Genomic DNA, 25,800 nt, shown 5'->3' with positions numbered 1-25,800 from the left:
GGCCCCCTCTTGTGGATCATTTACGAAGCGTCGCGTAGTCTGAACAGCAAAGCGATCTGCCGACGGTTAAAGTCTTGTAGTGTGACCAAGGCCTGCTCCGTCATTTTTGATCATACACACAAGTGTAGTACATCATTTGAATCTGTAAAGGGTCTACTTTTATTTATGTACCCTCACAATATTCACAAAACATTGTGCTTTTGTAAAATAAAGAAAATAAACAGGGTGCGCTTTCAGTCGTCTCAGTCTCTGTGAAAATATTTTTGAAACGTGTCACTAAAATTAACTGAAACTTCGCGAATACTGCACACACAGACATGAGAAATATATCTATAGAAAGCTGAAAATAAACATTCTCAGTTTATGTAATCCGTGTGAAACCAAGGAGAGGCACAGAATTTCTGTCGCACTTCATTATCTGATAATTACCTGAGGCAGGACACGCCCACACGCTATTCACAGGGAAAACAGTCTGGCTAATCTACATACAAGACCACGCCCCCGGACACCAGCTTGCTGTTGCAGTTTTACCCTGCATGTATGTTTTTGCACAGTTTTTTATCTTGCACTGTTTTACCCTGAATGTCTATTTTTTCAGTATTTATTTTGCACTGTTTCTGTTGTAGTTTTACCCTGCATGTATGTTTTTGGACAGTTTTTTAATATATACAGTATATATATCCTACACTGTTTTTGTTTGCACCATTTTACACTGAATGTCTGTTTTTACACTTTTTATTTAACATGAACTGTTCCTGGGATTCTTGCAAGTGAATCTTGAGTTATTCTAAATAAACTACAAACAAAGAAATATGTTTTTGTCCTCAAATTATTTTCTTGTAACACTTTCCTCAGTCACATACCTGACTGAAAGGGGTAATTATGCAGCTCATTATGCGGGTCTTTGTCTTCTCTGGTGTGAATTACAGCATTATTCATGATCATTCACACCTCCTCTCATATGGCCTTTCTAAACAAAAAGTGTCTTAGAAAATTTAAATGAATGTATTGTTTTCTGTGAATAAGTGAGCAGGATGATTGTCACATCATTTTGAAGAAAAAACTCCAGGCTACAAGATCCAGGTGACAAAAGGCTTGTACACAAATGTTATGAATGTGTTTTGTGGTCTTATTTCAATGACTTATTTTTTTTTTTATTGTTTTCAATAATCGCGCATAACTCATTTTCTCCAATATAAAAACTTGTACATACATGCTGCTCACATATTATTGTAGCCCAGTTTGTGCTGAATACAGTGTAATCAGACTTTAGCCATTTATATGTTTATAAGTAACTGAAAAATACACAAATGTCAGGACATGTCAGAACTTCTTCAGGGCCCCAAAACACCTGCAGACTCCTAAGGGTTACACTTCTTAATGATTCCTCTGACTGTAGATATGGGCAAATTTAGGTGAGTGGCTATTTTTTGTAGCCATTGCCTGAATTGTGAAGGTTGACACACATCTGCCTTACTTAAACTCTTGTCTTTCCCATGTTGAAGAGTGGATAAGAGTAATAGGCCTCTGTCACATCATATTTATACCCCAGGGAAACAGGAAGTCATGAATTATTAATTAAAAATTTCTGGATACTCTGATCAACTCTAAAAAACATAGTAAAATTACATTTTACAATGCATCAATAACATTTATTTTATAGGAATTGTTAGGGGTGCCAATAATTGTGGAACAGGTGATTTAAAAAAAAAAAAAAAATTATTATTTAAAATTATTATTTAAAACAATTATTTTTTAGTCATGGAATGTTTTTTTGTATTTTTTTAAATTCACTTGAGTTAAAGGTGAGATTTTTCTACAATTTGCAGTGTGAGAATGTTCTTCTGCAATACAAAATGAATTTATTAGAAGCATAAGAACACATCTTAACCAGGGGTGCCAATATTTGTGGTGAGTGCTGTACATACACCGTAACATTCTGAGCGCTGACAGGTGAAGTGACTAGCACTGACTAGCACTCATCATCGCACCTGTTAGTGGGTGGGATTTATTAGGCAGCAAGTGAACATTTTGTCCTCAAAGTTGATGTGTAAGGAGCAGGAAAAATGGGCAAGCGTAAGGATTTGAGTTTCAGAAGGGCCAAATTGTGATGGCTAGATCACTGGATCAGAGCATCTCCAAAACTGCAGCTCTTATGGGATGTTCCCGGTCTGCAATGGGCAGGATCTATCAAAAGTGGTCCAAGGAAGGAACAGTGGTGAACCGGCCATGGACATCCAATGCTCATTGATGCACGTGGGGAATGAAGGCTGACCTGTGTGGTTCAATCCAACAGATGAGCTATGTCTGTTTGTTGCTCAAATTGCTGAAGAAATTAATGCTGGTTCTGATAGAAAGGTGTCAGAATACACAGGGCCTCGCAGTTTGCTGCATATAGTCGCAGACCAGTCAGGGTGCCCTCTGTGCCCCACTGTAACAGACAATGGGCACATGAGCATCAGAACTGGACAATAGAGCAATGGAAGGCCTGGTCTGATAAATCACATTTTCTTTTACATCACGTGGATGGCCAGGTGCTTAACCTGGGGAACACATGGCACCAGGATGCACAATGGGAAGAAGGCAAGTCGGCGGACATGCTTTGGGCAATGTTCTGCTGGGAAATATTGGATCCTGTCATCCATGTGGATGTTGCTTTGACATGTACCACCTACATAAGCATTGTTGCAGACCAAGTAAACCCTTTCATGGAAACAGTATTCCCTAATGGCCTCCCTCAGCAGGACAATTCATTGTGCCACAAAGCAAAAATGGTTCAGGAATGGTTTGATGACCACAACAAGTTTGAGGTGTTGACTTCCAAATTCCCCAGATCTCAATCCAATGGAGCATCCGTGGGATGTGCTGGATAAACAAGTCCGATCCAAGGAGATCTCACCTCACAACTTACAGGACTTAAAGGATCTGCTGCTAATATCTTGGTGCCAGATAACAAAACACCTTCAGGGATCCAGTGATCCAAATCCGTTAAATTTCCTCACCACTAAAAATTGCATGGTCAACTCATAGTGGTATTACGAGAAAGTGCAACTCAAGCACAAAGTGGTAGGCAACATAATATCACAGAGCAGGGTCAGTGCATGCTGAGGAGCACAGTGCACAGCAGTTGCTAACTTTCTGCAGAGTTAATAGATACAAACCTCCAAACTTCATGTGGCCTTCAGATTATCTCAAGAACAGGGCATAGAGAACTTCCTGGAATGGGTTTTCATGGGTGAGCAGCTGCATCCAAGCCTTACATCACCACGTGCAATGAAAAGTGTTGGATGCAGTAGTGTAAAGCATGCCACCAATGGACTCAAGAGCAGTGGAGATATGTTCTCTGGAGTGACCAATCATGTGTCTCTGTCTGGCAATCCAATGGACGAGTTTGGGTTTGGCGGTTGCCAGGAGAACGGTACTTGCCTGATTGCATTGTACCAAATGTTTGGAGATGTGTGGGGTTGTTTTTCAGAGATTGGGCTTGTCCCCTTGGTTCAAGTGAAAGGAGCAAGAGTTCCTCATGGATGAGCAAGTTTGATGTTGAGGAACCTGACTGGCCTACACAGAGTCCTGACCTCAACTCGACAGAACACATTTGGGATAAATTATGTCTGTGAGCCAGGCTTTCTTTTCCAACATCAATGCCTGACCTCATGAATGCACTTCTAGAGGAATGGTCAAAAATTCCCATAAACACACTCCTAACCCTTATGGAAAGCCTTCCCAGAAGCATTGAAGATGTTATAGCTGCAAAGGGTGGACCAACTCCATATTAAACTCTACAGATTGGGATGTCATTAAAGTTCATCTGCATGTAAAGGCAGACGTCCCAAAACTTTTGGCAATATAGTGTATGTATACTTAATATGTGTGAAAATGATCTAAAAGACTCTCCCACTGCTAGCCATTGAAGTCCACAGACACTCCAATGGTGTCCCATAAGGCTCAGTACTTGGTCCTCTCCTTTGCTCCCTCTATATTCACTCTCTTAGCAAAGTTATATCCTCACATGGGTTCTCATACCACTGCTATGCCGATCACACCCAACTTCCTTTACTGTAAAACCTAACAGTTGATCCTAGTAAAGGAAGTTAGTTATCATAACTTAATCTTTGAGAAAATTTGGAGTCACTAATTCAGTTGAAATTAACCTAACTCAAAATTAATTGTTAAGGTGTTCACTCAGTTGTTTTGAGTGTCTTTAAATTTTTGGAACATTTTCAGTATCGGTAAATTGATAATTCCTGTTAGTTGCATTCACTTAATTTCTCTAAGTTGAATTTATAGCAAGTCCATTTTTATTTCAGGATATAAACAATATTTTGCTAAAATGAACAAAAATGTATAAAAATAAGTCTTAATGACCCATTAAAATTTTGTCAATCATATAAATTACACTTACAAGTTTTGTTAATACAGGAGTTACAATTTTTGATTAATTGATTAGTTGATCACCAGAAAATCAATAAACTATTTTTTAAGTAAAAATGGCATTTCATGTTTCTACATTCTCTTGTACTTGCTTTAATTTACTTTGTTTTTGTTCCTGATAAGTAAATTTAATAATTTGGGTTTTTCAGTTTTACATTGCAGCATCCTATGTTGGATAGCTATTGTCTTTATAATCTTAATCCTTTTTTCTGAACGTTACACACATAAACATGTCTTCTCATTTGTATTTGAGTGACCCAAATTGTTGTTTTCTCCAAAGAAAGTGAACATGATGTGTGCAGTAAACCTCTCGCTCCACCTGAGTGCATGCGGCACTGAGAAGCACAGCACATAACCGGTTCGGTTCGAACCAGACTACACACAGCACTGGCAAAACAGTGTAACTCCGAGGACGTTGTGTGATGCTTTACGTGGTTGTTGCTGACAGGATTTCTTTGCCTTCTCAGAAAAAAGCGACAATACGGTAGGTAACATTGTTCTGTTATTTTACTACATCTTTGCACACTGTTTACATTTTATGTTGTTATAAGCATATTCTGTCTCCAAAATTCTGTTTTCCACTCTTTACCTTCAATGCTAGCAGTCTGTAAACAGTCTTTGAACACTCTATTAAAACGTTCGATCTCACTGTTCGCTTGGGGGGTAATAGAGAGAGCTACGGTAGTGTTTAATATTTCTGTTTGCAAGAAATGTCTCAAACTCAGCTGAAATGAATTGTGAGCCATTGTCAGTCACAAGTTCAAGTGGATTTCCCTCACGACTGAATGCAGCAGTTAGGAACTTTATAACAGTCGCAGAAGTAACATCAGTTGCGAACGCAATCTCTGGCCACTTACAGTAGTAATCAATGAGTGTTATCGCAAAGCAACATTCTTGAGGAGCATTATTCAAAGGCCCAACTACATCAATAGCCAGTTTTTTGCCAGCCAGTCGTTGGAGTAGGCACAAGACAGAGTGGAGCTACGTGTGTAGTAGCAGTTTTTTTGGAGGCAGGTGGCACAGGATTTGATGGCATTTTCCACTTGACAGTCCACGCCAGGCCACCAATACAAGTCTCTCAGTCTCTGCTCTGTGTGCAGCATTCCTTGATGAGTAGCATGAGCCAGTTATATGAACTTTGATTGCAATGTTTCTGGAATGATCACTCGATGTGTGCCCCTAATTACGTACCCATCCTGTACAGACTCATTTTGAAGATGGTGATAAGGAGCAATAGCTGAGCGTTTAGCACTAAAAGGCCACCCCTTTTCGATGCAAGCCTTAACCTGTTGAAGAACAGGACAGGCATCGCACGCAGACTTAAGCTTCTCTATAGTAACAGCTGCAAACTCAGGAGACAGTACTGCAACCATTTCAGGTTCCTGCTCTTGGCTATAATCGGTGACTGGAAGTGGAAGTCTGGACAAACAATCAGCTGTCACATTGTCTCAGCCAGGCTTGTATTTCATGCTGTAATTAAAACACAGAAGGTCATCGCAATTCTCATGCCTGTGTAACCGGTTTAACTTGGAGCGCTGTTACAATCTGTGTTGTGTTATCCTCAATGAACTGGGAACAGGGTTTGTTGCTGATCTGGAGAGTTTATTGTTGTACGGAATAAACAGAATACAGCATTGGGTTCTGTGCATTTGTTCTCCCGCAATTCCTTTACCTCCTCTCAGCGCACTCAAACACGGTCTCTTTGAACATTACAATAACATTCAATTGAAAAAATAATATGATACAATACTCAAATTATCTGAACAAATGAAAATACATCAGGTACTTATCCAGTCAATTTAGCCTCTCAGATCATAACATGAGCAAACAAAAAAATAAAAAAAATGTATTAAATTTAATTAGAAATAAGGGAATTTGACAATATAAAAGCAACAACTAGGAAAATAAAATATTCATGAACCATACCTGCATGGAATAAACAGAATACAGCATTTGGTTCTGTGCATTTTTTCTCCCGCAATTCCTTTACCTGCACAAATTGGAAACCAATAAATTAACTAGCCAGAGCTAGCACTTTTCTGGGAGCACACTCACAGGCTAACACTGCTGTTTTCAGTAATAAACTACTAAAAAGTATCCATCCGTGCCCGAAAAGCTTTCTAACCCATACCGAACACTTTTAACAGTAATATTTTTTATATATCATACACTTAATCCAACTTTTATAACTTTTAAACACTTTAAGAAATCAGCACCGCTACATTCTCCCCTCCTGAATTTCACAAAAATCCCGATCATATGACAAATACTCAACCCAATTAGAACCAGACTTTCTATCAAGTCTTATACATTCTTAGAACAGCATGCTGCCTTACATACAAAAACATACAATAATCTGGTCTGTTTCACACACTGTGAAATTCACATTATATATGCCTTTTCACAAAACCAAGTCTTTTTTCCAAACAAGAAAGAAATGATCCTGACCTTTTTGCTAGGGGTAACCCTACACCTTGAACATGGAATGGTTTCTGTGCCAGTGATTCAATTAAACGGCTAACTTTCTTAACTACCCTTCCCGCATGTGTCCTAACACCCTGAATGTCAGCTGGAACTTGTGCTTGTGTATTAGCATTACTGCCGGTGTTCGAAGTTTCTGTTTGCATATCAGGGTTGCCAAAAGAAGATTCAACCTCTATAGAAGCAGCTTGGTCGGTACAACCCAAGACATCCACACCTTCACTCTGATTTAAGTCACCAGCATTGCCTTGACCCTGGATCGAATGCTTAGGTTCTGAACCACAATCGTCTGAACACCATTCAGAGTCTTAGTCTTGAGACTTGAGGGCAGTACAAGTTGGAACCACTTATGGCTGCTTAACGGATCCTTAGAGGTGCGACACACTACTCCATCTAGAATCTTCAACTGATCCCACTGCTTGAGAAAAACTAAAGCCCTTGCACCCATCCTAGTCCTCTCTCGCCTTGATGGTAATTTCCTTTGACTCAGGTAAGGTATGATCTGTGAGATTTCTGGATCTGATTCTTGCTTCTGTTTAATCTCCTCAAGAGGAATCGCTGCAATTGCATCATAGTCGGGCGTGGTGGTGTTTTGAATAGATTGGACTGCTTGAACAGCTCTTACCGCAGTTGCAGCCTCCCACTGATAATGAAGTGTTAATTGAGCACCGACTACCATGTGGTCACAAGGCACCATAGGGTTTGACTGAGGTGACATGTAGAGGCTGTTCACTTTCAAATGGAAAGTGTTCTGAATCCCACTTTCACTGACACCTTGAGCCTCAGTGAGTAGACTGCCATAATGCTCCGTGATAAGTCTGTGGCCGACTGTTTTTGTGAAAGGGTCACGACTCAAAGCATCCACTACGGTGTTCTTCCTCCCGGCAATATGTCTCAGATCGAAAGTGTATGCAGCAAGCTTAGACACCCAGCACTGCTCACAAGCGTCAAGCTTAGACTTTGTCAGAAGATACATAACCAGGTTATTGTCTGTCCATACAGTGAAGGTATGGCCCTTCAGCCAGTGACTGAATTTTTCACACACACTCCATTTAAGAGCTAAAAACTCAAGCTTGTGTGCTGGGTATCTCCTTTGAGAAGTACTTAGCAAAAGTGATTGGGCAGGCTTTACCCTCGCCTGCCAGTACTTGTGACAACACAGCTCCCAGCCCATCTAAGGAAGTGTCAATCGACAGGATTAAAGGAAGTGAAAAGTCTGGATGTGCTTGGATGATACTATGCAATAATTTCTTTCAGTTTAGAAAGTGCTTCATCACACTCTGAAGTCCAATCAGTAGGCTTGAGCTTTCTGTATGTCCCTGCCCTAACATTGATTCCAGCTTTGGCTCTTCTCTTCTGCCCGGCTGTTAGAGAAAAAAGCGGTTTGGCTACAGAAGAGCAATTTGGGATTAAGTGCTGGTAGTACAGAATCATGCCCAGCACAGACTTGATTCTCCGTACTGATGGAGTAAGCCCATCCTCTTCCATGAGATCAGCCTTTGACAACTTAGCGATTGCTTCCATCTTTGAAGGGTCTACAGAGACTCCATTTTCGTCAACAATATGGCCCAGAAATCTAATGGATGTTTGCATCAGATGACACTTCTTCGGGCTTAATTTGAGATTATGCAGCCTCAGACATTGGAATACTACCTCTAACCGCTCCAAAGCTGCATTTTCATTGGGTGCAAACACTAATAGGTCATCTAAATAACAGAGCAAACTGCTGAAATTTAGGTCTCCGAAGATACTTAGCATCATCCGCATGAAAGACGTTGGACTATTACACAGTCCTTGGGGCATCCGGTTGTACTCATAGAGTCCTGCTGGGGTTGTGAACGCGGTGTACTTCTTATCTTCTTTAGCCATGGGGATGTTATAGAATCTAGATGTTAGATCCATAGTACTGAAGAGAGTATTCCCCCCTAAAGCGACAAGACAGTCAGACTGGTGTGGCAGTCGGTGTGCATCCTTAAGAGTCCTGGCGTTCAACCATCTGAAATCCGTGCAAATTCTTAAGCTGCTGTCCTTTTGCCATGCCAGAACCAGAGGTGATGCGTATTCACTCACCGATTTCTGAATTATGCCTTGCTCTTCCATTTCTGACAAAACTTGCCGTAATATTTGGTAGTGAACCCTCCGATATGGAAGTCGGAATGGTCGCTCATCATTCAAACGAATGTGGTGAACAAAGCCCTTGACCTTCCCACAATCTAGAGCATGCTTTGAGAATACATCATTGTAATTCTCAAGTAACTGAACAAGCTTTTCCCTTGCTGTATCACTAACAGAACTCAAGTCGATGTCAATATCACTGAGACCCACAGTCTTTAATCTCTGTTCAAGATTGGATGTAGTACAGGGTTGGGAACCTGGCTTGGGTGCAAGCGTCCAAGTGTGACAGAAATTCTGCAGCAGCTCAAAATCTTCTACAGCAAGGCACGGGAACACATCTGCCAGCTTATGATTTCTTTTGAGGGTGACAGGCTTGTCAGAAAGGTTGGTAACTTTTAAGGGAACCCAGTGATCTCCCCACAAAGGTGTAACGACACAGCCAACGAGAATATCCTGCAGCATGGACTTGGAGGAAGTAGCCTCTACAACTACAGCACTCCCTGGTGACATAGGAGCATTACTGGGTAGCCTTCCCCAGACAAGGTGTTCTTGTTTTGCCATAAGAGTGACTGAATGTTGGAGTTTAACAGTTCCTATCTTCTCTTGTAGATTTTCACCCCTCCAGCGGCATGTATTTGCCATAAGGTCCAAGAACTGTTCACATGGTGACGCTAACTCTGGGGTACTGCTGGAAAGAATTCTCCAGTAATCATCACTGACCTTCATTTGGTGCATGAGAAACTTGATCACGTTGGTACCAATAATTAAGTCATCTCTCTGTCCAGGTATAACAAGGATAGGTACTATACACTTCACACCATACACTTTCAGCTCAACTTCATACATGCATTTAGGCCTGGTCGCCTTACCTCCACAGCCCACCAGTCTAAACTTCCCAAACACTTCCACGTTCTTATAATACAGCTGACAGTTGACTGTGGAATATTTAGGAGCGAGGAAATTTCACGACTGGATTTGTTGCACAGGTGGCATCCTATCACAGTTCCACGCTGGAATTCACTGAGCTCCTGAGAGCGACCCATTCTTTCACAAATGTTTGTAAAAACAGTCTGCATGCCTAGGTGCTTGATTTTATACACCTGTGGCCTTGGAAGTGATTGGAACACCTGATTCTGATTATTTGGATGGGTGAGCGAATACTTTTGGCAATATAGTGTTTGTGCCCATTCTCACATCTTTGCAACAGTTGCTAAAAAAACAGATGTACTTGAAAAAGTACAAAATATCAGGTCGCATTCTTCTGGGGCATCTTTCCTACTACCAGGAAAATGTGCTTCTCTTAGAGGAGGGTCAGAAATTCTCAATCATTCTCTATACTGATGATTTTGAAATAGCAAAACCTCTAGGCACATCAAAGAAAATACAGAAATTATGTGCAGTTTATTGGACATCTGCCAGTAAAATATCACTCAGCCCTACACTCCACTCAGCTGGCCCTTCTGTGCAATTCAAATCATGTACATCAGTTTGGATATGCAAAGATTTTTGCACCTCTCTTGAGTGACTTAAACACTCTTGAACCAAGAAGCACTTTGTGACTATCTCAAAGGGATAGTCTACTCTGTCGTAGCCGATAACATAGCTGCTCACAGGATTTCCACCAGACATCCTGCATGACCTCTTTGAAGGTGTGGTTCCTGTGGAGTTGGCCCATTGTCTGAAAGGTTTGATTGCAAAGAAATATTTCATACTGGAAGAGCTAAATAGGACTATACTGTCTTTTCCCTTCCAACATTCTGATAGGGTTGAGTGCCCTCATCCAGTTTCACATTACTTTGCCATTTGAGGAACAGTTGGTGGGAATGGGCACGAGAACCACACTCTCCTTAGATTGCTCCCTGTTCTCATTGGCTCCAGAGTCCCAGAAGGGGACACATTTTAGGAGGTGCTAATGGACTTAAAAGATATAGTTGAGCTTGCTGTATCTCAGTTACACAGATGATACCATTCAGTACATGGCCTGTAAGATTTCAGATCACAGGCACTTGCTTCAGGAAATCTTCCCTAACTTTCGATGATGACCAAAGCATCATTACATTGAGCATTATCCTCATCTCATGAAGTGCTTTGGTCCTCTGGTGCACCTCTGGACAATGAGATTTGAACGGAAGAGTTTTCAAGAAAATTTTCATGACACTCATAACTACAAGAATGTGTTGAAAACCTTGGCAGAGAGAAACCAAAGCATGATGGCATTCTATTTATCATCACAAGATTTTTGAGGCCACCAGTACAGACTTCAAAAGTAGAGTCTATTTTTGTTGAGTCAATGCCTGCTGATACACGTCTTCATATTGAGCCTCACAAACAGTAGCAGTGTATGTGGCAAGAAACAGGTAACCATTGACGGCACAACATTTGTGGTTTGCATGTTTGTATGTACTGGTGCACATGATGCCTTGCCCAAGTTTAACAAGATCAGAAACATACTACTAATTGGAAATTACGTCTTTTTTCTACTGAAAGACTATGAGACCTGGTACCTTGAGCATTTGCAGTCATATGAGATCAGAATAGCAAGGGCTATACAGTGAAGTCTGTGAGTCAGCTAACTGACCAGTTGCCTCAGTTTGCCTACAGAGTTTCAAGTAAACTAATTCTCACAACTAAACATTTATTTCCTGTGTCCGATTAAAAAAGAGCCACCACATCGAGGAGACTTAAATATCTCCTTGGACCTTTCTATGAAAACTAGTGATCACCTTTCTGGACACATAGGACAATATTTAAAGGTAATGTCTGTTTTCCATTATGACCCCTGTGTTACATGATGTTATTACAAAGTTAAGTTAAATGCATGTAGTGTAGTGGTTGGTTGATTAACCACCACACTGCACAGTGAGTAGGTTAACTACTGGACTAAACATAGGAGTGTGAGGTACCCCATTTAATACCATGTTCTGAAACTTGTACAGATTCTGTGAATTTCCACTGATGTAACATACCAGAAACTGGCTGCTTTTTAATACATATGTACCAGAAACCTACCAGAAACAGGATAGTTGGCAATGTCCAAAAAGGAAAAATAGAAAGCTGGAATCTGGACTACCTCTTTGTTCTTTATGTTACAGATTTCTGTAATACAGAAAAATAGAAGTGACCGATGTTCTGAAACTACGAGTCATCCTTGATGATGTCAATACAGAGAGTCTTATTTTGCCCTCTTGCCCTGAGACTGTAAATGTCCTAGTATTTGAGGTGAAAAATAAGCTGAATCCGACTTACGAGTTTCACTTTCAGTTTTCAGACCCAGAGTTTGACAATGCCCTGTGCAATTTAGTTAACATAGAGGACCTACCATCCAAGGCAACTGTTAAGATAACTAGATTAATTGAGTCAGATCTGAGTTTGACCAGTATAGAAGACACAGTGGTGCTGTCTCATAACACAGATTCACCAGAGCATCTTTGCCGGTGGCCAGACATCTTCGTAGTTCCAACTTTTTCATATGAGGTGGAGTATGCTCTAAGAGAGGGCAACTCTGCATTTGTGAAAGAGGGGAAAATGATCCAGTTAACTAGGGATAAGAGCACAATATACTTGATGTAATGGCTGCTGAAATGTATAAGCACAAAGCATATCCTAGTAACAAACAGATAAGCAAGGCTGCAGAGGCTCTTGTGAACAAACATCCCTGTCTAAAGGAAAATGGTTCCAAAACAGGGTGTGAGGGTTGGAAAAACAGCCTGCACTTCAAGATGGGCAACTACAGGACCAAACTGAGCAGAGCTGGCAAAAAGGATGTGGCTGTAAATGCGGGAAAGCGCAGCAGGACCAATCCAGAGGGTGCAGCATCCAGGGCCAACATCAAAAGACGCAGAAGAGGGGAAGTCAACTTCCTTCCCAATTATCCTCACGGACAAACTAAGGACAGCCTCAAGACCCAGAGGCTTGAGATGGTGGAGCAGTTCAAGAAGGCATCAGCAGAAAGAGAAATGATACTAATCCATCAGCATATGCAGTGGACCGTTGCACTCAGGCATGAAGAAATTGTGAATTCAGCTCCTCCCATTGCTGAATTAAAAGACATATGGCCTGGACTCCTTTGTGAAGCCCAAGTGAGTAAAGGAAAGATTCCTAACCTACAATTTGTCAGAAATCTTGATAAAGAGGTTGAAATTGAGTAGTTCAATATTTCAGGTACAGGGGTTGAACAATGAAACTGACACACTGGCCAATTTAGTGTTGGAGGTTTCATGGCTAAATTTGACCAGCCTGGTGGCCAAACTTCATTGATTGCACATTCCACCAGTAAGAGCAGAGTGTGAAGGTTTAACTAGCAGAGTAAAAGCACAGTTTTGCTTAAAATATTGCAGTGCACACAACATTATGGGTGACATATCAGAGTTCAAAAGAGGACAAATTGTTGGTGCACGTCTCACTGGCGCATCTGTGACTAAGACAGCAAGTCTTTGTGATGTATCAAGAGCCACGGTATCCAGGGTAATGTCAGCATACCACCAAGAAGGATGAACCACATCCAACAGGAGTAACTGTGGACGCAAGATGAAGCTGTCTGAAAGGGATGTCCGGCTGCTAACCCAGATTGTATCCAAAAAACATAAAACCACAGCTGCCCAACTCACTGCAGAATTAAATGTGCACCTCAACTCTCCTGTTTCCACCAAAACTGTCCTTCAGGAGCTCCACAGGGTCAATGTACATGGCCGGGCTGCTATAGCCAAACCTTTGGTCACTCGTGCCAGTGCCAAACGTCGGTTTCAATGGTGCCAGCAGCGAAAATCTTGGGCTGTGGACAATGTGAAACATGTATTGTTCTCTGATGAGTCCACCTTCACTGTCTTTCCCACATCCGGGAGAGTTACGGTGTGGAGACGCCCCAAAGAAGCGTACCACCCAGACTGTTGCATGCCCAGAGTGAAGCATGGGCGTGGATCAGTGATGGTTTGGGCTGCAATATCATGGCATTCCCTAGGCCCAATACTTGTGCTAGATGGGCGCGTCACTGCCAAGGACTACCGAACCATTCTGGAGGACCATGTGCACCCAATGGTTCAAACATTGTATCCTGAAGGCGGTGCCGTGTATCAGGATGATAATGCACCAATACACACAGCAAGACTGGTGACAGAGTGGTTTGATGAACATGAAAGTGAAGTTGAACATCTCCCATGGCCTGCACAGTCACCAGATCTAAATATTATTGAGCCACTTTGGGGTGTTTTGGAGGAGCGAGTCAGGAAACGTTTTCCTCCACCAGCATCACGTAGTGACCTGGCCACTATTCTGCAAGAATAGAGAATGAGTGGCTCAAAATCCCTCTGGCCACTGTGCGGGACTTGTATCTGTCATTCCCAAGACAAATTGATGCTGTATTGGCCGCAAAAGGAGGCCCTACACCATACTAATTAATTATTGTGGTCTAAAACCAGGTGTTTCAGTTTCATTGTCCAACCCCTGTATGTCTCCCTACCTGAAAGTGTCTGAATTTTTACAGATGTAAAAACATATTGTGTCAGTTCATCTTTATAACCTGTGCTGTTGTTTTTTCATGAAGCTCTACAGCGATCACCAATCAAAATCTACCATTTACCTTCTTTGCTGCACTTGACAAGTATACACCTCAGCTACTAAAGCTCTACAAAAAGAGGAAGACTGGAGTTTTTGGTGAGAAGATGGAAGTAGTTTTGATGGCTTTTGAAGAACTGGTAAAAAAAATGTAATGCATTATATTTACTCTGAATGTGATTGGTGGACCTCACACCCAACCATGCATACCTTGGTTTTGTTTGTGCAATAGGACAAGAACATCATTACTGCAGCTAGAACAGCAGCCCTGGCCAGCCTACTGTACCATTATACTTAAAGCAGGACCCATCAGAAGTCTTCAAAACTTGCAAGGTACTTTTATGTTTTTATGAGGAAATTATACACACAACAACAACTCTATATGGACATATAGCATGTGATTTTTTTTGTCTTGTAATAAGATTGATTATGCTTGTTGTTGAATTGGGGTTAAACTTAAACAGTATTTTAGATTTTATTTCATGTATACAATGACTGATGAAAATAAAGTAGCATCATAAATTCCCTACTGTTCTTGCTATCTCTGGACATGTGGATGGCGATTGTCATTGTGTATTTTATAGCTGTACTAAATCAGACCATGGTCTTTTTCTATTCTTAACCATGAGCTTAAGAGAGAGAAAATATATCTAGGAAAAATTTACTGATGTTACTGATGTTCAGTATCAACATATTTGCAACTTGACATACCCATCAATTAACAACATACACTATATTGCCAAAAGTATTCGCTCACCTGCCTTGACTCGCATATGAACTTAAGTGACATCCCATTCCTAATCCATAGGGTTCAATATGACGTCGGTCCACCCTTTGCAGCTATAACAGCTTCAACTCTTCTGGGAAGGCTGTCCACAAGGTTTAGGAGTGTGTTTATGGGAATTTTTGACCATTCTTCCAGAAGCGCATTTGTGAGGTCACACACTGATGTTGGACGAGAAGGCCTGGCTCTCAGTCTCTGCTCTAATTCATCCCAAAGGTGTTCTATCGGGTTGAGGTCAGGACTCTGTGCAGGCCAGTCAAGTTCATCCACACCAGACTCTGTCATCCATGTCTTTATGGACCTTGCTTTGGTCACTGGTGCACAGTCATGTTGGAAGAGGAAGGGGCCAGCTCCAAACTGTTCCCACAAAGTTGGGAGTATGGAATTGTCCAAAATGTCTTGGTATGCTGAAGCATTCAGAGTTCCTTTCACTGGAACTAAGGGGCCAAGCCCAGCTCCTGAAAAACAACCCCACACCATAATCCCCCCTCCACCAAACTTTACACTTGGCACAATGCAGTCAGACAAGTACCGTTCTCCTGGCAACCACCAAACCCAGACTCGTCCATCAGATTGCCAGATGGAGAAGCGCGATTCGTCACTCCAGAGAACGCGTCTCCACTGCTCTAGAGTCCAGTGGCGGCGTGCTTTACACCACTGCATCCGACGCTTTGCATTGCACTTGGTGATGTATGGCTTGGATGCAGCTGCTCGGCCATGGAAACCCATTCCATGAAGCTCTCTGCGCACTGTTCTTGAGCTAATCTGAAGGCCACATGAAGTTTGGAGGTCTGTAGCGATTGACCCTGCAGAAAGTTGGCAACCTCTTCGCACTATGCGCCTCAGCATCCGCTGACCCCGCTCCGTCAGTTTATGTGGCCTACCACTTCGTGGCTGAGTTGCTGTCATTCCCAAACACTTCCACGTTCTTATAATACAGCTGACAGTTGACTGTGGAATATTTAGGAGCGAGGAAATTTCACGACTGGATTTGTTGCACAGGTGGCATCCTATCACAGTTCCACGCTGGAATTCACTGAGCTCCTGAGAGCGACCCATTCTTTCACAAATGTTTGTAAAAACAGTCTGCATGCCTAGGTGCTTGATTTTATACACCTGTGACCATGGAAGTGATTGGAACACCTGATTCTGATTATTGGGATGGGTGAGCGAATACTTTTGGCAATATAGTGTATCTTCATTATCCAAAAAAAAATGTAATTGAGTTGTAATTATGTTCCCAACACAGCATATTTGCTGTTGTATATGAGCTATATAGAAATGTAATTTCTAGGAGACAGTGTTGTAAATAAGAGGAAGCTTATCTTTAAACCTATCACTTTATGTGATTATGTATTCTCAGCTAAACATTGTTAACAAGTGAAGACCTGGAGTAGAACTCTCCCCTGAATATATGGGAGGACAAATGTAATACATAAATGCTCTTGTAGACTTGGCTTTGCATGAGCATCTGCTTGCATGTAATATCAGAATGTAATGGGGTTTTTTTTTAGTTTTTTTTTTTTAATGTCATTGGATTTTATAGGTGTGATGATTTGTACAATTACATTCACACTAAGGATGTATTCTGTTTTTAGGAAGGGTTTGAGGCAGACCAAGAAGGTGCAGTGGCTTTGGTGGCAGTGGTCTGTGATGAATAAGTGCCTGCAGGAGTCCCTTTTGAAACTCAACATGTGTCAATCATCCTTGAGGATCAGGATGTAATGTCTCACAGATCTTGGACTGATTCACTGGTGATTTTGTTTGAACTGATCTATGCTCTGCATTTGAGCTACCCTGAGACGCTAAGTGGCTTCTTTGAGTTCATACAGGTTCTCCTCTTAAATCTTGATGATGGTGAAAGCAACTCCAACCAAAGTTGCAGGCCTTCAGAAATTAACTGGAATGAAGTTGGCAGCCTGTTTTGTCACTGGAGGTTAGCAGTGTATGAAAATATTTTGGCTTGCATGCCAATAATTGGAATAGTTCAGATCATACATGAAAGTGGCTGCTCTGTTAATTTCCGTTCAGTTCTCGTTTATTTCTTACTGCTTTTCTTGAGTGTTTTTACACTTTTTGCATTGCCATGTTAAAACTCCTTTTTTATTATTTTATAGTTTTACAACATGTGTATGACATTTATACACCAGCTTCATTGTACAAAAATATGGACATTATGACTGCTATCCACAATAGTACCATAGAATCCAAATATTCCAGATCTGGTACAGAGAAGAAGTGAAGGGAGGACAAATTGGGCTTAAAACGTGTACAAATAATTGAGATCTGTGGTCTGTCATTAATGTCCAAAATCTTTGTAGAGGAAGCTTCTGAATAATATGTTAATGCAGACAAGCATAATATGATACTTTGCTCTCTAAACCTATTTGAGTTATTGTCAAATAGTTTTATTTCTGTTGCACAGACTTGCATCAGGCGGTATACGTAACAATTCTAAATTTAGACTGAACCTTTGTCTCAGCTTTGTTGGAATGTTTATGTTAATTTTAAGTAAACTCAAAGATAATGGGGCCAGAGTACATTTCATTTTGTAAGCTGTAAACAAGATGTTTAAATATTGAAATGTGTACTTATTTAGGATTGCAAGTGTTGAACTAAATAAATAGTTTAAGTTGTGTCAAAAACGTGTATATTGTGTTATTACAAGTTAAATTATTTAAAAATGTCTTAATGGAAGAAGTATGAGTAACTGAAACTTAAGTGGTAATATTAGTGTAAATTGATGCATACAAGTTAGTCTTACTTAAGCCATAAAAGTTTTGTTTACTAATTTTTAATATGTTGGTGAAAATGTTTCATATGAGTCTAAATTATTTTATAGTGTTAGTTTTACTCAAATCTAATTATTTTTTGTTGTTAAATTGTTTGAGTTAATAAACTTTAAACGGTTTAATGCAATCAGCTTTCTCAAACAGTTTGAGTTGAACTAATTCATCAGGTTTTACAGTGTTCCTCGGATACCACAGCTTCTGCTCGGATCTCAGCGTGATCAGCTGAAACTTAATCCCAGCAAAATTGAACTGCTGGTCATCCCAGGTGATTCATCCCCAGCCCAGTATCTTGCTTTATCTGGACAATCAACTGTCCTTTTCCTCCCATGTCAATAACATCACATGCTCTTGTCAGTTTTCTTCTGTACAACATCAGAAGGATTCGGCCATTTCTATCCACACAGGCTACAAAGATGCTTGGTCAGTCTCTGGCCATTTTGAGACTGGACTACTGCAACTCTATACTGGCAGGTCTATACTGGCAAGTCATCCACTCCAAATGATTCAAAATGCAGCTGCACGACTTGTGTTCAACCTGCCTAAGTTCTCCCACAGCACCCCACTTCTTTGTTCCTTCCACTGGCTCCCGGTAGCTGCACACATCAAATTCAAAACATTGACGCTTGCCTAGAAAGCCAAGAATGGACCAGCACCATCTTACCTCAAAATTCTTATTACTCCTCACACTGCACCTCTCTCCCTCAGATCCACTAGTACTGCTCAACTGGTCCCACCGTCTCTCAGTGATGGTATCCTAAGTCTGAGACCTACTGAACCAGTGTTAATGTATTCAGTGATTGAAACTTTTATACGTCGCTCTGGATAAGAGCACCTGCCAAATGCCAGAAATGTAAATGTAAAAGTAGATGTTTGTCACATGTACAACAAAATCTTAAGATTAATAAGTTTTATATGGTAGTATACAAGTTGGAGATAACTGTCCAATCATGATAAAAAGCTTTTGGTTCTTTTTTTTCTTATTTTCATAATTCTTTTCCATATTTTGAGCTGAAGATGAGCTGAGGATCATGTCACGTGTTCAGTGTGACACTCAGTCCACAGTGATGACATTACAAACCTGTATGTGTGTGTGTGTGTGTGTGTGTGTGTGTTGTGGGGGGTGTAATTAAACAAATAAAGGAACTTGGCAGCAGCAGCACACAGGCAGACACAGATAGCTCCACCATGCTGGGTGGAGCTATCATATGTTATTACTATTAGAAAACACATTTTATTTAATAATGACAGCTTAAAAAAACATGTCAGATTAAATAGTGTGTTCAGGATGTTGGTGAACTGAAACACTGTGAACATGGTGTCTGTTCATCTGATGCGTCTGTGTGTGTGTTTGTGTGTGTGTCAGTATCTCAGTTAGTGATGTTGATGAGCATGGGTCAGTCTGCTCAGGTCAGACTGATCCATTCTCCCGGTTTTCTACACGGTTACGGCCCCAAAGAGTCTGTAACATGGATACGCTGCGCTCCATCTGGTCATGTCCTCGTTCTCATGCTGCTGCACCTGGACCTGGAGGAAAGTTTCAACTGTGAGAATGATTTTCTGAAGGTAGACGACAGGAAGTAACTCACTTTGTCCTTTTCACAGCATGGCCTGTTTCCTGCATTGTTGTGTTCCTTCTCATTCTCTTTTTCTTACTTGTTTTTTGTTAGTTTTAATAATCTTGTAATAAATAATCTTGTAATAAAAAAAAAATTCTTGTTTCTCTCGTTCAGATTTCTGAGAGTGGCTCTCAGTTGGCAAAGTTGTGCGGCAGAAAGACATTGGAGGAGCTGCAGTCTGTCAATCACACGTTCCGCTCATCCACCGGTAGCTGCCTCTCCATCACCTTCCGGTCCGATAACTCCACCACAGAGACTCACACAGGCTTCAAACTGTTTTACACAGCACAGGGTAAAAGAATAAGGCTCAGGTTTTATGAAATATCTTCTGTTTTCCTAAGAACACCACAGGTCTGAATGCTGGCGTTGAGTGCTGACCTTTGACTTCTGCCCCCAGATGTTGACAAATGTGTGGAGAACACCATGAAGTGTTCACATTTCTGTCTTAATTACAAAGGAGGATACAGCTGCAGCTGCAAACCAGGATACTACCTTGGTGAAGACCAACATGAATGTCACGGTATGGAGATGCAGAAAGTTCTGTTTCCTTCTAATTTCTTTACCTTTCTCATCATTCTATTCCACTTCTTTCCTTCTCATTTTTGTTTTTTGTACACATTTCACAGTTCACTGTAGAGCACTTAATTAGAAAACATCTGCCTGCAGTAAAACAAAGTTTTCTTCTGGCTGCTGGAATTCCTCTGTTTCATGGCTCGCTCTTCCCAGAAGTGATGAGGAATCTTTCAGTAGCTGCTTCTGCTCTACGCTCACCTCAGATGGCTGAACTCCAGGAGACATGGCATCCAATAAAGGAAGACGGCTCACAGTCTCTTGTCGTTTACTCTTTACCACACGTAACCCTGCCCACCACTCCATCTTTACCCTCTTCAACTCTAATTAGCTCCTCATTCTGACAGAGGAAACTTATTCAACTTCTCTCTCTCTGCTTTTCTCAGATGTAACCTTCTTTAAAGTAAATGAATTAATTAATACTTAAATATATGTTGGAAGTGTTTGAGCTAAATCCCTCTTTTTCTTTGTACTTATTACAGCAGGGAGTACAACAAACTCAGTCTTCAGTTAGCTGAAGTTAAAAACAAGCTGATCTGATCTGTTCAGTATGTTGCACTAGTTTAAAAAAAAATCGTATGAAGTATTTGTGAAATGATGACTAAAGGCTCTCCTTGTAATGTGAAGTCCCTGATCTTCACCTACTTGAGAGCTTAGTTGACAATTAATTCAGTTTGTATCGCTCTCTTATGTTTCCAAAAATATGAAACCAATATGTTCCAAAAAATGTGTGCTCAGCTTCCCAGAGTAAAAACCAGCAGAAGCCACAGCAGTCACCATGTCCACCTGCTTCATCATTGTCTCCATCCCAGTCCTCACACTGAAGGGTTTTAAGCCTGCCCTAATTTCTCTTTTCTTTCAGTCGATTGCACAGAGCAACATCATGGCACGGGACTTCTAACATCTCCTGGAACTCCTGGGCCATACTTCGAGAACACCAGATGCTCATTCCGTCTCTCTGTGGACAAAGGTTTTCAACTAAGGCTAAGATTCATTGGAGTGTTTGACGTGGAAAGCAGAGATGGAAAATGCATCGACTTTGTAAAAGTATGTGTCACTGGAAGGAGCGAGTGTTTAACAGATTAAACTGTGCTGTAAAAAAAAGGTTTCCAAAAATTTTAAACAGTATGAAAATATTAATAAAAATGGAATTAAATGGAAAAAATATGAAGCTACTAAAATAGTATTTAAGAACATTTTTACATTTTGAAACACAGTAAGGATAAACTAAAGGAAAATTAAAACAGTATTAAGGACAATTAAATTAACTAAATGAATAATGTTTTAAAAACCAAGAAAAAAGGAAACAAATTAAAACAAAAATTAAATAAGGAAAATGTCCAAGACAATAATTGGGAAATGGCAAGTAGTGATGATAAACAGAATATTACAGAATAATTGAAAGCAAATGGATAAAGTAGTTTAAGCTAAAACAGGCATCTGATCAGAATGTTGCAGAAGCTAAAAAAATAAAATTTCTTATGAAATTTCTTATGAAAAAGTAAATTTCTTATGAAGTCATGACTAATTGTGAAACAATGTGATGTAGTTGATCTTCACCCACTTGAGCATTTAGTTCTGTCGTCTCTCCTAGTGAAAGTTTCTTCGTTCTTTTTCTCAGGTTAAGACGCCCACTAAGACATTCGGGCCATTTTGTGGCAAAGACAAACCTGCCGACATCCTGACCAATTCCCGACACGCTGAAGTGATCTTCCATTCGGACCTGGAGGGAACGAATCAGGCCTTCATTCTCGAGTACAAACCTAAAGGCAGGATTTCAACAACACTAATCACTGGATTGTTTACTGACACTTTAAACGTGTAGCATGTCCAGCTGGTCAGTTTACTCTCACTGCTGGACGTCAGTTGGTGATTTGTCTTATCTTGCAGCTGGTGATTCATCATATCGTGCCAGTACGGAATGTTCTGGACAGGTGACGGCCAACTCCATTATGCTTCCCAAGAAAGATGTGTACAGTGTGGGCGAGTCGGTCAGCGTAAGCTGTGTGACCGGATACGCTTTATCTGACGTGAGTATAGAGAGTGAAATGAAATCGTCAGGGGAAGAATTCCAACAGTTGGCTTCTTGATTCAACAGAATACAGACAGTTCTGTTATTCGTTTGTTAAAAAGAACACCATATGCTATGTTTTACTGTAAATGAGAGAAAAGAAAAGACAGCTTGAAATGTTACCAAAACACTAGTTTGTTGACTATCCCCTGTATACATCCCTGCAACTGAGCTGTTTCTTCAGAAATGCTAACAGGTTAGGGCGAGCAACAATCAATGCCTCCTGACCAACCAGAATCCAGAATTCAACAGTACTGGAGAACACATAGTTCTAAGGTTTCGCTCATCATGGGTGGGAATCCCAGTCTCCAGCTGTTTACTGCTAGCATTTGAATTTAAAAGAAATCTCATGTAGCCTTCAAACCTACTGAAAGGTCCGTTTTCAGATGAAGACGCAGCTCATGACAATCATGACAGCAGAGTGAAAAGAACGGGTGAAAACTCTGACGTGCCATCTTGTAGAGGATGCCTGTAATCTGTTTGATCTCAGTGGTGAATTGTGGAATTCCTAAACTTCCAGAGCTGATGGATCTGACAGAGGTAGACCCAAAGACTACATACAAGCACAACATCAGTGTTAAGTGTCAGGAATTCTACAAACTGGAAGGAAAATGTAAATGTGTGTGTGTGTGTGTGTGTGTGTGTCAAATACTGGCCCTAGGACCCAAATTCCTCAGGCACTAGGACCCAGGAACTGTCCAAAATGTTTATAAAGTCAAAATCAAAGATCTGAAATGTTATCTTGGTACGAGAGCAAAGCTCAAAAAGCAGATGCTGCTCTGATGTCCAGAGCAAATAAATCCACTTCAGTGTTTAAAACAAGGGACTCAACACAACAATGTGACTGTGTGACACGGCAAAGCCTCCAGACCAATCAGACCCCAGAATCTAACAGTGCTGTGGGACGAGCAAAACTAAAACTATTAAACTTAATAAAAGCTGAATAATGGAAGATCATGACTGCAGTCTGCTGGAATGCAAATCCTTTCTATTGTAGCATTAATTACAATCATGTAAATAATCAGAGCTTGTGAGCCATATTCTCTTCATTCTTTCCTTCTCCTCTTCTCTCGTTTCAGCCAACTTCACCTGTGAAGCTACAGGAGAATGGGTGGCTGACAACGGAGAGATTCTTTCAGAATCATCATCGCAGTGTGTCCCAGGTATAAACTCAAATATCGAAGTGTCCTGTAATTCATGTATTCATTTAAAATAATTTATTTATCATTCATTTAAAAGTTTTTTCTGATTTTCTTCATGATCATGGCAATTGATTCATTCTGGACAATTTATTGACCCAAATGAAAGAGAATTTATTAATAAATCAAAGAGATTTAATAAACTTGCTGAAAGGAATCTGCTTGAAGATCATGAGCGGATTTTGCAACGCTTGCAGTTGCTTTAGTGTTAAAGTCAGAGAAAGAAGCAACACGTTTTCAATGACAGTTAAATTCTACATTAAACTAACACCATTTTGGTAAAAGTTGAAAATTATACTGAAATTCTATATGAATACTGGTAAAACTGTTCATAAAAACAATCACCTCCAAACTCTATCCAATTTTTTTTTTTAGTGTGTGTGGCATAACTAAAAGTTATGCTGGCGGGAGGATATTTGGGGGGGGGGGGCCTGGGGGAAATTCCCTGGCAGCTCCTCGTTAAACAACCTCGAGGAGGTGCGTCTCTAATTAATGACCGGTGGGCCATCACAGCTGTTCATGTGGTGGAAACCAGAGATCGCTGACATTTATGGGAGGGATGATCGACAGCCAGGATAAAAATATGGTCCAAATGGAAACAGAGAAGATCATAATTCACCCTAATTATATAAAAGAAACCTACGATAATGGCATCGCCTTGGTGAAGATGTCTTCCCGGGCTCCTCTCAGTAGTAACCTCTTGCCAGTGTGCCTTCCAGAGGTAGAATCTAATGGACCAGCATTGGAGGGTATGCAGGGGACAGTCTCGGGGTTTGGTGCGACAGGAAAAAGGGAAATTGCTCGATTTCTGCAGTATGGCCCCGTGGGAGAACATGAAGGTGTCTGTTTTGACACTAACCTGATGGCCACTGAGAACATGTTCTGTGCTGGTGAAAAAGACGTGGACAGCTTTAAAGGAGACGCTGGGGGTCTGCTCTTCATTCCCATGTTAGGGTTCGGATCCACCGATAAACCTTACCGCCTCAAGGGGATTGTGTCGTGGGGTCCTCCAGAATGTGGAAATAAAAATAATAAACGTTATTATACCAAAGTGGAGAATTACCTGAACTGGATTAGGGACACTGAAAAACAATCAGGAAAAAAATTAATGTTAAGGTGATTGTAATTTACACACAGCAGAAAGGTTTAAGAGCAATTCTACAGCCTTAAAATATATTCCTGTTTGTAAATCAGAGGAATTCAGACAATAAAAACATATCAAATGATACCTGTGTGCCCTGCCTTTTATATCCACCAGGTTAGAACAGCAAAAGAAGCACAAGAACCTGCATTACTATATTTATGATGTTTTCATTAGTTATAGCTCGACTTCACTGCAGCAGAGAAACATCTTCTGTCTTGTGATGGAATAAAATGAACTCTGTGATGCTTATTTAACATCAGGAAGCAGAGATATTAGCACCCAAACATTAATCTCTTTCATATAAAAGCAGCGTTTTATTCCTCTTACACCACATCAAGTCGATCTAAATCTATTACATTTTTATAAATGTTATATATATTTTTTAAATACAGCTGAACACAATCATGCTGCAGGAAACTTCACCTTTTTTCTTTAGTATGGGGCTAAATATGGATCAGTGTCTCCCTCTAGAGGACAAATCTGTCAAGACGATCAGGACAAGTTTCAGCCTTCAAACTGCAATTTTACTTTAAACTCTAAACTTCCTTCTCTTATTACTAATCTATCAGACCATTATTACACTAAGTATGTTAGTTTTATGTTATTGTATTTAAGCTGTATTTATTTTGGATTTTATTTGCAGCTGATTTTAATTTTAGAACAGAATTTACTCAACTTTTTTGCCCCAATTTTATTTTATTAATTTATTACATATTGCATTTCATTTTCTTTTCATTCCAGATATTAAACATTAATAAGAGAAAAGGGTAAATGTAACGTCCATTAGGACATTGTGGCTTTCGAGAGAGAAATAAAAGACGAGATGTGAAGTGACGTGTTCGCTCATGCGTACATGGTGAGAAGGATGGAAAGGATTATTTCGCTCAGGTTCAGTCGTGAGCTGTGAAAAACCTGTCAACTTGTTAAAATATAAAATGGGACACTTACACATCAATAATTTCTGTGTGTAAAAAACTTACATACTCCATTAACAAAGGGGCCCTTCAGCACAAAACACAGCAGCAGACAACCCAACAGTAAATT

The 25,800-nt window shown here is 40.5% G+C and overlaps 1 pseudogene; it reads left to right on the top strand.

Annotated features, from left to right (window-relative positions):
• The first annotated feature begins 19,545 nt into the window (after positions 1–19,545).
• LOC131361551 (mannan-binding lectin serine protease 2-like) lies at positions 19,546–24,732 on the top strand (annotated as a pseudogene).
• The last annotated feature ends 1,068 nt before the right edge of the window (positions 24,733–25,800 follow it).

This window comes from Hemibagrus wyckioides, linkage group LG01, assembly GCF_019097595.1.
Source record: "Hemibagrus wyckioides isolate EC202008001 linkage group LG01, SWU_Hwy_1.0, whole genome shotgun sequence".
NCBI lineage: Eukaryota > Metazoa > Chordata > Actinopteri > Siluriformes > Bagridae > Hemibagrus > Hemibagrus wyckioides.
Note: the sequence above shows the minus strand (reverse complement) of the source record. Positions and strands in the feature narration are given on the sequence as shown.